This window comes from Nycticebus coucang, chromosome 1 (genome assembly GCF_027406575.1).
Source record: "Nycticebus coucang isolate mNycCou1 chromosome 1, mNycCou1.pri, whole genome shotgun sequence".
Classification (NCBI taxonomy): Eukaryota; Metazoa; Chordata; class Mammalia; order Primates; family Lorisidae; genus Nycticebus; species Nycticebus coucang.
In genome coordinates, this window is record NC_069780.1 from 112,891,144 (window position 1) to 112,905,514 (window position 14,371).

The 14,371-nt window shown below is 39.6% G+C and overlaps 1 protein-coding gene across 1 annotated transcript in view; it reads right to left on the reverse strand.

Moving 5' to 3' along the window:
- The window catches only part of SLF1 (SMC5-SMC6 complex localization factor 1), a 94,973-nt gene that overhangs the window by 61,296 nt on the left and 19,306 nt on the right, over window positions 1-14,371 (reverse strand). The gene's annotated exons all lie outside the window — the stretch shown is intronic.

The window sequence follows — 14,371 nt, forward strand, 5'->3', positions numbered from 1 at the left end:
CATTTACAAACCAAGAATATTAAAGCATTGCCTAAAGAAAAGTCACATCAGTAAGCCAAAACCACAATGAAGGAAGCCACCCTGAAGGCAATACACCGTCAAAAAAATCATTCTGGACCACAGAAAATGAAACCAGCTGCCACCCTCCAGTAAAAAGTTAGCTTTTAAAAATTTTTGCCTTAATGATTAGGGATGATGAGTATTTTTTTCATGTTTGTTAGCTATTTGTCTGTCTTCTTCAGAGAAGATTCTGTTCATATCTCTTGTCCAGTGACAGACGGAATTGTTTGCTCTTTTTTCGTTGATTGAGTTCTCTGTAGATTCTAGTTATCAACCTTTTGTCAGATTCATAACATACAAGTATATTTTTCCATTCTGAAAGTCATCTATTTTCCTTTAATCGTTGTATCCTTAGCTGTGCAGAAGCTTTTCATTTAATTAAGTTCCATTTATCACTGCTGTTGCAATTGCCACTGAAGTCTTCTTCATAAAATCTTTCCTCAGTCCAATATCATCAAGAGTTTTTCCCACCCTTTCTTCCAGAATTTTTATCATTTCATGTCTTAGTGCAGATGTGGAGAGAAAGGCACACTTTTACACGGTTGGTGGGACTGCAAACTAATACAGCCTCTTTGGAAAAAAGTTTGGAGAATCCCCAAAGAACTCCGATTTGATCTCACAATCCCATTACTAGGCATCTACCCAGAAGAAAAAAAATCACTTTATCATAAGGACGTTTGCACTATATTATTTATTACAGCTCAATTTACAACTGCCAATATATGGAAACAAGCTAAGTACTAGCAACCTAGAAATAGATTGACAAACTTGTGGTATATGTATAACTATGGAATGGTATTCACCCATAAAAAAAGATGGTTGACTTTACATCTTTTGTGTTAACATGGATGAAACTGAAATACATTTTTCTTAGTAAAGTATCTCAAGAATGGAAAGTTAAGTATACAAGGTACTCAATACTAATATAAAGCCAACAGATGATCTAATATATATCTGCATAAGAGAAAAACTCAGTTCAATTAAAGTTGGGAGTAAGGGGAGCAAGGAAGGAGGGAGAGGGGAGTAGTGAGGAGGACTTGTGTGCTACCACTTAATGGGCACAAGGTAAGGGTATAACGGCACACCTGCTGGGTACAGGACACAACTACAAAAGGGACTCTCACAGTTGTCTGTACCCTCACATTAACATGAAATAAAAAAATAAAAAATTTAAAAATTTTAGCCTTTATCTACATTAAGAAATGCATTTAACATTTAGACTCAGAAGACACTGACATATACATCCTCAATGTTTCATGAAGTTCTGATCCTGCTTAGGCTTCAGAAAGTCTCAAGAGAATACTGCTACCATCTAAAAAATGCGAAAGGTGCCCCTCTTGGTAAGACAGATGGGTAGAAAAGACAAAAAACCAGGCCCTTGGACCCTTTTCTCATATAAACCAAAAGCCTTTGGTCATTTGGGTAAGAATAAGAAAATTTTTTGCCCTCAGGCCCAGGAAAACTTGCACTGCTTCCCTTGGGCAGATGGAAATAAAACGACCTATCTGATTCTCTGGAAGGTTTAGGAAAACCTCTTGCTGCCTAGCCTAGAAAAAGACTCACTGCTTCTGGGATTCACTGCTTCTGGATGAGGGAGAGAAACAAAATCCATGTCTTCTGAACGAGCAGACTCAAGGAGCACATTCAGAGAAAAGCCTGCTTTTATAATAAAGCCACTAGTTCAATAATGTTATCAACTGTCCCCTGAAGACTTTACCTCCCAATACTATCACAATGACAATTAAACATGAGATTTGGGTGGAGACATTCAAATTGTAGCATAAACTCAATAATTTCCAAGATTAGCTCAACCCCCCATACTAACTGCCTTTATAAAAATGGTAGGCCCATTTTTATTGTTCGGATCCATCTCTACTATTCTTCTGCTTGTAAAATCTGCCATGAAATAAAATATACAAAATAGCCAGGCATAGTTGCTCATGACTGTTATCTCAGCTACTTGAGAGGCTGAGGCAGGAAAGACCCCTTGAGCCCAAGAATATCAAGGCAGGAAGATGGAAAGATCACTGGAGGCCAAGAGCTCAAGACTAGCCTGGGCAGCATAGCAAGACCCCATCTCAAAAACAGAGTGAGAGAGGATACCTGGGAAAAGTATATTGTGATGTGAAAGGACAAAAGGCTTCTCACAGAAACTCAAGGACACTCTTGCAAAATTCTCCCCCACAGTGACCCAGCTCTTAAGAATTTTTTAAAACTTAGCTTCTTGGAATCTTGAAACTAATGTTTGCTTCCACATCTAAATCCCACCAAAGCTTTAAGACCTCCCATGAGTAGACAATACGACTGTTCCTTTGTCTGCCTACTTGTGAGTCCTATAAAAGGGACAGAGCAGATCAGAGAACTTGGCCATCTTGGACACTAGTCAGCCAAAGCTCCAAGCTCACTGGCTAGAATAAAGCCCCTTCCTCTTAATAGGGAGGTGTTCAGGTGATTCCTTCTTTCCATTGGGCCTTGTTTTCCTGCCACTGGAGCAGAAAGGGACAGGAGAGCTGGGGAGGGGAGGCAGGAGGCAGGAGCATCCCTTGAGCCCAGGAGTTCCAAGCTATGATAAGCTATGATCTTGTCACCACACTCGTCTGGATGACAGAGTAAGATACATACAAACAAAAAAACAAACCCCAAACCCCACACACTACCAGCAAGAAAAAAAACCAAACTCCTGCCAAGAGATAAAGGAACCAATAGTACAGGCTGAGATATGATCCCTATGCTGAGATTATCAGAAAGCAGTTTTAAAATAACTATAACTGATATGTCAAAGGATCTAAAAGAAAAGGTGGGCAACATGCATTAAGAAATGAAGAATTTACCAGAAAGTCCAATAGAAATGACATAAATAAAGTGCACTATAAGGAAGAGTTTCTTTGACAAGATTATTAGCAAACTGAAAGCAAATGAGAAAGGAATCATTGAACTTGAAGATAAGTCAATAGAAACAATGCAAACTATAAAAAATATTTTTAAAGACCCACCATGCAATAGCTGTGTAATAGAAAAAACAAAAGGTGTAACACACGGGCAATGGAGTTTCAGAAGAACAATAATACAATAGAAGAATATTTAAAAGAAAATGGCTGGGAAGTCTCCATATTTAATAAAAGACCTCCTCACCCTCCCTAATAAAAAACCTCACAGGTACAAGAAGCTCAGAGAACCTTAAGTAAAATAAATAAATCAAGAACAAGACACATAGATACTCACAAATATACACATTCCTATACATATCATAATCAAGCTGCTAAAACCAAAGGTTAGTGAAAATCTCGAAGGAAATCAGGGAAAAAGGAATTATACACAGAGAAGAACAGAAAAGAATAACAGCTGATTTCTCATTAAAACTAGAATACAAACCCGAAGACAGTGAAACACCATCTGTAATTACTGAAAGTAAAGAAAAACTATCAATCCATGAAAATGTTTTCCAAAGTAAGGCCTTCTCAGATAAATAAAAGATGAGATAAATTATTGTCAGCATACTGCACTGTAAGAACAGTTAAAGGGAATTTTGGGGGCCAAATGACTATGAGACCACAGGAAAATCTAGATCTACACAAATAAATGAATGGTGCTGGAAAATGTTAAAAACGAAATCAAATATAGAAGAAGTATTCCATTATTTTTAATCACCTGAAAAATAATTCACTGGAAAAAGTAAAATATTATCAAGGTATTTGGGGATTTATAATATATAGAGAGATAAATAGAAAAAATGGTAGAAGGAACAGATTGAAGTATAGGTAATCCTTAAACAGGTTTCCACTCACCTGCAGATTTTTTTTAATAAAAGTTACATGAAATGTGACTGTCCCTCCCGCCTCCCCTTCTACCTCCTCCACCATTCTGCCAGCCTCTGCTGCCCCTGAGAGCAAGACCACACCTCCCTCCTACCCAGCTTAGACCACACCTCCCTCCTACCCAGCTTAGACCACACCTCCCTCCTACCCAGCTTAGACCATGCCCCCTCCTACCCAGCTTAGACCACACATCCCTCCTACCCAGCTTAGACCACACATCCCTCCTACCCAGCTTAGACCACACATCCCTCCTACCCAGCTTAGACCATGCCCCCTCCTACCCAGCTTAGACCACACCTCTCTCCTACCCAGTTTAGACCACACATCCCTCCTACCCAGCTTAGACCATGCCCCCTCCTACCCAGCTTAGACCACACCTCTCTCCTACCCAGCTTAGACCACACCTCCCTCCTACCCAGCTTAGACCATGCCCCCTCCTACCCAGCTTAGACCATGCCCCCTCCTACCCAGCTTAGACCACACATCCCTCCTACCCAGCTTAGACCACACATCCCTCCTACCCAGCTTAGACCACACCTCTCTCCTACCCAGTTTAGACCACACATCCCTCCTACCCAGCTTAGACCACACCTCTCTCCTACCCAGTTTAGACCACACATCCCTCCTACCCAGCTTAGACCACACCTCTCTCCTACCCAGTTTAGACCACACATCCCTCCTACCCAGCTTAGACCACACCTCTCTCCTACCCAGCTTAGACCACACCTCTCTCCTACCCAGTTTAGACCACACATCCCTCCTACCCAGCTTAGACCACACCTCTCTCCTACCCAGTTTAGACCACGCATCCCTCCTACCCAGCTTAGACCACACCTCCCTCCTACCCAGCTTAGACCACACCTCTCTCCTACCCAGCTTAGACCACACATCCCTCCTACCCAGTTTAGACCACGCCTCCCTCCTACCCAGTTTAGACCATGCCCCCTCCTACCCAGCTTAGACCACACATCCCTCCTACCCAGCTTAGACCACACCTCCCTCTTACCCAGTTTAGATCCTGCCCCAGCGCCCCCTCCTACTCAGCTTGTGCAGTGTGAAGACAACAAAGACTAAGACATTTGTGATGACTCACTTCCACTTCCTGAAGAGTAAACATTCCACTTCCTGAAGAGTAAACATTAATACATTTTCTCCTCCTCATGATTTTCTCAACAATGGCTTCTTTCTCTAGTTTATTTTATTTTAAGAATACAGTATATGATACATATGACAAACAAAATATATATTAATTGACTGATTATGTTTACAGTCAAAATATATATTATTGACCCATTATGTTTCCAGTCAACATTAGACTACTAGTAGTTAAGTTTCGGGGAAGTCCAAAGTTATAAATGGCAGAGTCAGCAGCTCAATTCCTGTGTTGTTCAAGGGTAAACAGTGTACAGCTGTAAAATTTTATACTGCATGCAAAAATGTATACTATTTGACAGTTGTGAACAGTTAAAGATATATACTATTATAAACACTAGCACAACCATTAAAAAAGATAAAAATGTAATGCAATAGGTATTCTTCTATGTACATAAGTATATTCAGTGTAAGTTATAATCTAATGTGGATATGAAAGAAAACCATTAAAAATAATTAATACAAAAGCAGTCAATGAAAAAGGAGAAACAGAGCAAAGAAAAGATGGGACAAAAAGAAAACAAGCAGCAAGGTGATAGATTTAAATCCAATTAGTAACAATCACATTAAATGTAAGCGATCTAAACAATGCAATTAAAGGCAGAAATTGTCAAATTATGTTTAAAAAGTAAGACTCAACTCTACATTGACTATAAGAAAGCCATTTTAAGTAAAAGAATACAAAATACATTATTTCTCTAAAGAAAGCTGAAGTGGCTATGTTAGTATAAGGCAAATCTCAGTATCAAGATTGGGACATTTTGTAGTTAACAGAACATTACAAAAATTACAAGAGATGGTACAGTCTCACTTTCGCTACATCACACTTCTTCCTCACCCATACTGGCTTGGGGCCACAAAGAAGATTCCCTGGAGCTCACATTTCTACATTGGACAAAGAAAACTGCAGGCTGACATTCAGCTTCTAAATAATTCTGGGACACTTTCCTGGAAGTCCACTCCAGTGTCACCTCAAAGGGAGCACGAAGTTAATAGCACAAGCAGACCACCTGAGATCAGGCAGAAACAAAGTGAAGAGGCAGAGCTCACTGAAACCAGGGTACAGACCTTCCTGGTAACTCAATGCACCTGCCATGGTGGCACCTGATGAAGGTTATCAACTAACAGCACAGCCCACATGCAAAGCAGAGTTGGTTGTTCCCAGAAATGATAGCAAGTTCTACCTGGCTGGAATTCTCAGATGGCCATCTTCAGGCCTAGCCTCAGACCCTACCTCAAGGCTCCACCCAGGAAGTGAGACACTTTTCATAGTAAAACTTGCTGAAGATCAGGCTAGTTCTGCCACACATAGGGGTTTAAGCAGCACTTGTGCAGCTTTGACATCCATCTCAAAACCCTTCTCTGGAAGGAAGAAGACAGCCACAGTGCATTTCAGCAAGGAGTTGGGCTAGTTCTGTCATTCTCACAAGTTTCAACAGTGTTTAGTGAAGCCTCAAAACCCATTCCCAAGACCCACTGAGGAAAGGTAATATCTATCATAGTATATTTCAGCAATGTGCATGTCTATTTCTGCTACACACAGAAGTTTAAACAGTGCTCAGTTCAGCCTTGAAACCTATCTCAAGGCCCTGATGAGGCACAGGGGCAAACCTTAACTATGCATATGTACTGAGCATAGGAGCTAGTTCTGTCCAGATCATGCAGTGACTCTATCTAAGATTAGGTCCCAGATAGCAAACTCTGCAACTGCAGATCTTAAATAGTTATACCAGCTGGCCAGTGGATTATAGGGTCCAGCCAGCAGCTCTACATGATTATAGAGCTAAACTAGTGTTTTGCCTGTAGAGTAGACCCCAGTAGACCCCCTTCCAAAATCAGAGTAAAAGCAGCAGTCCAGCTACGAGGATAATGGAGAAAGAAGTTCTGCCTGAGTCAAGTCTATCTCTGCCAAAGAACACCTGTAAAAACTAAAGAGGTGACTGTTTTCTCAAATGCATAGACACCAATGCAAAAACGCAAGGATTACAAAGAATCAGGAAATCATGAGATCTCCAAAAGGAACTAACAAAGCTCAAACAATGGCACCCTAAAGAAAAGGTTATCTATAAAATAAAGAATTCAGAATAATCCTTTTGAATAAGTTCCATGAAATATAAGAATTTATAGATAAAAAATTAAACAGAATTTGGAAAATATTACATGAACAAAATGAGAAGTTTTAAAAAGAAACAACAAATAAAAATGAAACAGAAATCCTAGAGATAAAGAATACAATTACTAGAGGCGGAGCAAGATGGCAGCCGAGTAACAGCTTCCTTGCATCTGGGCACCGTGAGTCTGGGGAGATAGGACTCCAGGCATCTCTGGCTGGTGGGATCTGCCTATCATCACCCCTGAGAGGATACAGGGAGTCAGCGAGAGACTTCTGGACCCCAAGAAGAGGACTAAAACAGTGGAAAACCGGCAAGTGGTCGCGTGTGTTCAATCCGTCTAAACCCGCTCACAACTCTAAGTTCAGTAGCAGCGAGACTGCAAACCAGAAAGGCCTTACCTGTGAACTGTTTTGGTGTCTTTGGACTTGGCACTCAGCTGAACTGCCTTGGGGAGAGCCTGAGCGGGAGGGCGGAGAACTCTGGCCATCATCTAGGGCCCCAGTCTGAGCCGCTGAGCCAGACGGAGATAATAGTGTTTGGCTCTGGGTCACAGGCAGCCATTGTGAGCGATCTGCCCCGGCAAGCTCTGCACTCAGGGTTGCAGAGCTAGAATTGGGTGGGAGCTGGTAACCCAGCGACCAAGTAACCTAAGGGCGGGGTCTGAGCCGCCTTGCAGCCCTAACCCTCTGAGGCAGAGGGAGACCAGTTTTGGCACACAGGGTTAAGTGGATAGCCACTTCAGCAGTGATTCCAGCGACAGGCACTTCCCCCGGGAAAGCTTCTGCTCAGCAAGTGAACAAGTTCAAAGTGCCTTTTAAGTGGGCTGCAGAGAGATTTAGGGTGTCTACCTGCTGGGGTCTGAGAAACTAGCAGCCTCCAGTTGTATCAGAACCATAATTAATATCTCATACCCCAGAAGACCACGTGTTCCCCAGACAATATTCAATAACATATACATACTGCTTTGTTTTTGGTTGTGTTTTTTTTTTTGCTTATTTGGATGTTGTTGATGGTTGTTTTGTTTTTTAAGTTCAACCTTTTCCATACAGATCCTTTTTCCTTATTAATTTTTCTACTTTAATTATAATTTCCCATTGCTGCCTATTTCAATAATTAGAACTTCATTTTTGTTAGTGTTTCTACCGCTATTATTTGGTTTTTCCAACCAATTTTATCCCGTAAAGTTTTCTGTTTGCTTGTTTTGGTTTGATTTATAGCATTTTTGTCTTTCCTCTCTACTTGGTGGAGGTGGGGTACTGTGTCTGATCAGGTTAGCAAAGAGCTGCTGACCTTAAGGGAACCACCCCACTGGGCACCCCCAGAAGGTGGTTTTTATTTTAACATTGTATCAAAGTACCCTACTGTACACCTATCTTGCTCTGTCTCCCTCTTTCTGTGCCTCTCTTCTTTTTGTCAATATTCCTTTTACCCACCCCCTCTCCTTTCTCTATTTTCCTTTTTTTTTCTTATCACTCGGTCCTCCTTTCTTTCATCCCTTTTTTGCTCTTCAACCTTCTCACCCTTCTGGTCCTGTAACCCTTAGTCCACAGGCATGAGAACTTAAAAGCAAGAGGAAGTGAAAGGAAAATTAGGGCAAGGAAACAGACAAAAGAAATCACTCATGAGGAAGAATCAGCAGAAAACTCCAGGCAACATGAAGACCCAGTCCACAACAACCCCGCCAAGGGACCAGGAGGTAGCTACTGCAGAGGATTCCACCTATACAGAAATGTTAGGAATGAAAGAAAGGGAATTTAGAATACACATGTTGAAAACAATGAAAGAAATGATGGAAACAATGAAGGAAACTGCTAATAAAGTGGAAATTAACCAAAAGGAAATTCAAAAACAGAATCAAATAAGAGATGAACGATATGAAGAATATAAAAAGGATATAGCAGAGCTGAAGGAACTGAAACAGTCAATTAGGGAACTTAAAGATGCAATGGAAAGTATCAGCAACAGGTTAGAACATGCAGAAGAAAGAATTTCAGAGGTAGAAGACAAAGTTCTTGAGATAACTCAGATAGCAAAAGAGACAGAAAAGAAGAGAGAGAAAGCAGAACGTTCACTGTCAGAATTATGGGACTTCATGAAGCGTTCCAACATACGAGTTATAGGAATTCCAGAAGGGGAAGAAGAATGCCCCAGAGGAATGGAAGCCATACTAGAGAATATTATGAAAGAAAATTTCCCAAATATCACCAAAGATTCTGACACACTGCTTTCAGAGGGCTATCAGACCCCAGGTCACCACGACTCTAACCGAGCTTCTCCAAGACACATTGTGATGAACCTGTCCAAAGTCAAAACAAAAGAAAAGATTCTGCAAGCTGCCAGGAGTAAGCGCCAGTTGACCTACAGGGGCAAATCCATCAGAGTGACCGCAGACTTCTTTAATGAAACTTTCCAAGGATGAAGACAATGGTCATCTACCTTTAATCTACTTAAACAGAACAATTTCCAGCCCAGAATTCTGTACCGTGCTAAGCTAAGCTTCAAAATTGACGGAGAAATCAAATCATTTACGGATATACAAACATTGAGGAAATTCGCCACAACAAGACCAGCTCTACAGGAAATACTTCAACCTGTTCTGCATACTGACCACCACAATGGATCAGCAGCAAAGTAAGAACTCAGAAATTAAAGGACAGAACCTAACCTCCACACTGTTGCAAAAGATAAAACTAAGCAATGGACTCTCACAAAATAGGATGAATAGAATACTACCACACTTATCAATTATCTCAATACATGTTAATGGCTTGAATGCCCCACTGAAGAGATATAGATTGGTTGACTGGATTAAAAAACACAAGCCATCCATTTGCTGTCTGCAAGAAACACACCTGGCTTCAAAAGACAAATTAAAGCTCCGAGTCAAGGGTTGGAAGACGATTTTTCAGGCAAATGGAATTCAGAAGAAAAGAGGAGTTGCAATCTTATTTTCAGATACATGTGGATTTAAAGCAACTAAAGTCAAAAAAGACAAAGATGGTCACTTTATATTGGTCAAGGGAAAAATACAACAAGAAGACATTTCGATTCTAAATATCTATGCACCCAACTTAAAAGCTCCCAGATTCTGAGCAATATGATATCTGATAATACCATAATAACAGGGGACCTTAACACTCCTCTTACAGAGCTGGACAGATCCTCTAAACAGAAATTAAACAAGGATATAAGAGATTTAAATGAGACCCTAGAACAACTGTGCTTGATAGACACATATAGAAGACTCCATCCCAAAGATAAAGAATATACATTCTTCTCATCGCCCCATGGAACATTCTACAAAATTGATCATATCCTGGGACACAAAACAAATATCAACAAAATCAAAAGAATTGAAATTTTACCTTGTATCTTTTCAGACCATAAGGCACTAAAGGTGGAACTCAACTCTAACAAAAATGCTCGACCCCACCCAAAGGCATGGAAACTAAACAATCTTCTGTTGAATAACAGATGGGTGAAGGAAGAAATAAAACAGGAAATCATTAACTTCCTTGAGCATAACAACAATGAAGACACAAGCTACCAAAACCTGTGGGATACTGCAAAAGCAGTTTTGAGAGGAAAATTCATCGCTTTAGATGCCTACATTCGAAAAACAGAAAGAGAGCACATCAACAATCTCACAAGAGATCTTATGGAATTGGAAAAAGAAGAACAATCTAAGCCTAAACTCAGTAGAAGAAAAGAAATATCCAAAATCAAATCAGAGATCAATGAAATTGAAAACAAAAGAATCATTCAGAAAATTAATGAAACAAGGAGTTGGTTTTTTGAAAAAATAAATAAAATAGATAAACCATTGGCCAGACTAACGAGGAATAGAAAAGTAAAATCTCTAGTAACCTCAATCGGAAATGATAAAGGGGAAATAAAACTGATCCCACAGAGATACAAGAGATCATCTCTGAATACTACCAGAAACTCTATGCCCAGAAATTTGACACTGTGAAAGAAATGGATCAATATTTGGAATCGCACCCTCTCCCTAGACTCAGCCAGGAAGAAATAGAGCTCCTGAACAGACCAATTTCAAGCACTGAGATCAAAGAAACAATAAAAAATCTTCCAACCAAAAAGTGCCCTGGTCCAGATGGCTTCACTCCAGAATTCTATCAAACCTTCAAGGAAGAGCTTATTCCTGTACTGCAGAAATTATTCCAAAAAATTGAGGAAGAAGGAATCTTCCCCAACACATTCTATGAAGCAAACATCACCCTGATACCAAAACCAGGAAAAGACCCAAACAAAAAGGAGAATTTCAGACCAATCTCACTCTTAAATATAGATGGAAAAATTCTCAACAAAATCCTAGCCAATAGATTAGAGCTTATCATCAAAAAAGTCATTCATCATGATCAAGTAGGCTTCATCCCAGGGATGCAAGGCTGGTTTAACATACGCAAGGCTATAAACGTTATCCACCATATTAACAGAGGCAAAAATAAAGATCACATGATCCTCTCAATAGATACAGAAAAAGCATTTGATAAAATTCAGCATCCTTTTCTAATTAGAACTTTGAAGAGTATAGGCATAGGTGGCACATTTCTAAAACTGACTGAAGCTATCTATGACAAACCCACAGCCAATATTTTACTGAATGGAGTAAAACTGAAAGCTTTTCCTCTTAGAACTGGAACCAGACAAGGTTGTCCTCTGTCACCTTTACTATTCAACGTAGTGCTGGAAGTTCTAGCCAATACAATTAGGCAAGACAAGGAAATAAAAGGAATCCAAATGGGAGCAGAGGAGGTCAAACTCTCCCTCTTTGCTGACGACATGATCTTATACTTAGAGAACCCCAGAGACTCAAACACAAGACTCCTAGAAGTCATCAAAAAATACAGTAATGTTTCAGGATATAAAATCAATGTCCACAAGTCAGTAGCCTTTGTGTACACCAATAACAGTCAAGATGAGAAGGTAATTAAGGACACAATACCCTTCACCACAGTTTCAAAGAAAATGAAATACCTAGGAGTATACCTAACGAAGGAGGTGAAGGACCTCTATAAAGAAAACTATGAAATCCTCAGAAAGGAAATAGCAGAGGATATTAACAAATGGAAGAACATACCATGCTCATGGATGGGAAGAATCAACATTGTTAAAATGTCTATACTTCCCAAAGCAATCTACCTATTCAATGCCATTCCTATCAAAATACCAACATCGTACTTTCAAGATTTGGAAAAAATGATTCTGCGTTTTGTATGGAACCAGAAAAACCCCGTATAGCTAAGGCAGTTCTCTGTAACAAAAATAAAGCTGGGGGCATCAGCATACCAGATTTTAGTCTGTACTACAAAGCCATAGTGCTCAAGACAGCATGGTACTGGCACAAAAACAGAGACATAGACACTTGGAATCGAATTGAAAACCAAGAAATGAAACTAACATTTTTCAAGCACCTAATCTTTGATAAACCAAACAAGAACATACCTTGGGGGAAAGACTGCCTATTCAATAAATGGTGTTGGGAGAACTGGATGTCTACATGTAAAAGACTGAGACTGGACCCACACCTTTCCCCACTCACAAAAATTGATTCAAGATGGATAAAGGACTTAAATTTAAGGCATGAAACAATAAAAATCCTCAAAGAAAGCATAGGAAAAACACTGGAAGATATTGGCCTGGGGAAAGACTTCATGAGGAAGACTGCCATGGCAATTGTAACAAGAACAAAAATAAACCAATGGGACATCATTAAACTGAAAAGCTTCTGTACAGCCAAGGACACAACAACCAAAGCAAAGAGACAACCTACACAATAGGAAAGGATATTTGCATATTTTCAATCAGACAAAAGCTTGATAACTAGGATCTATAGAGAACTCAAATTAATCCACATGAAAAAAGCCAACAATCCCATATATCAATGGGCAAGAGACATGAATAGAACTTTCTCTAAAGACGACAGACGAATGGCTAACAAACACATGAAAAAATGTTCATCATCTCTATATATTAGAGAAATGCAAATCAAAACAACCCTGAGATATCATCTAACCCCAGTGAGAATGGCCCACATCACAAAATCTCAAAACTGCAGATGCTGGCGTGGATGTGGAGAGAAGGGAACACTTTTACACTGCTGGTGGGACTGCAAACTAGTACAACCTTTCTGGAAGGAAGTATGGAGAAACCTCAAAGCACTCAACCTAGACCTCCCATTTGATCCTGCAATCCCATTACTGGGCATCTACCTAGAAGGAAAGAAATCCTTTTCTCATAAGGACACTTGTACTAGACTGTTTATTGCAGCTCAATTTACAATCGCCAAAATGTGGAAACAGCCTAAATGCCCACCAACCCAGGAATGGATTAACAAGCTGTGGTATATGTATACCATGGAATACTATTCAGCCATTAAAAAAAATGGAGACTTTACATCCTTCGTATTAACCTGGATGGACATGGAAGATATTATTCTTAGTAAAGCATCACAAGAATGGAGAAGCATGAATCCTGTGTACTCAATTTTGATATGAGGACAATTAATGACAATTATGGTTGTGGGGGGGAAATAGAAAGAGGGAAGGAGGGAGGGGGGTGGGGCTTTGGTGTGTGTCACACTTTATGGGGGCAAGACATGATTGCAAGAGGGACTTTACCTAACAATTGCGATCAGTGTAACCTGGCTTATTGTACCCTCAATGCATCCCCAACAATAAAAAAAAAAAAAAGAAAAAAAAAATAAATAAAAATGCAAAAAAAGAAAAAAAAAGAGTACAATTACTGAAATGGAAAATGCAATAGAAAGCTTTAACAGCAGCCTTAATCAAACAGAAGAAAGAATCAGTAAGTTCAAAGACAGTATTTCAAGTTTTACACTCAGAGGAGCAAAAGAACAAAGGAACAAAAAAGAATGAAGAAAGCATATTGGTATTATGGGACACCATCAAAAGACCCAATTTTCATATAAAATTAGTTTCAGCAGGAAAAAAAAAAAGAAAAGGTACAAGTCAATATTCAAAGAAATTATGGCTAAAAATTTCCTAAATCTGCAGAAAGATGCCATTATCCAGGAACAAGAAGCACAGAGGCTTCCAATCAAATTCAATTCAAGGTGGAGTTCACCAAGACACACAATAATCAAATTATCAAGACAAAGAAAAAAAATTCTGAAAATAGCAAGAGATAAGAAGCATATCACGAATGAGGTAGTATGACACAATTATTAGTGGATGTCTCAGCAGAAAC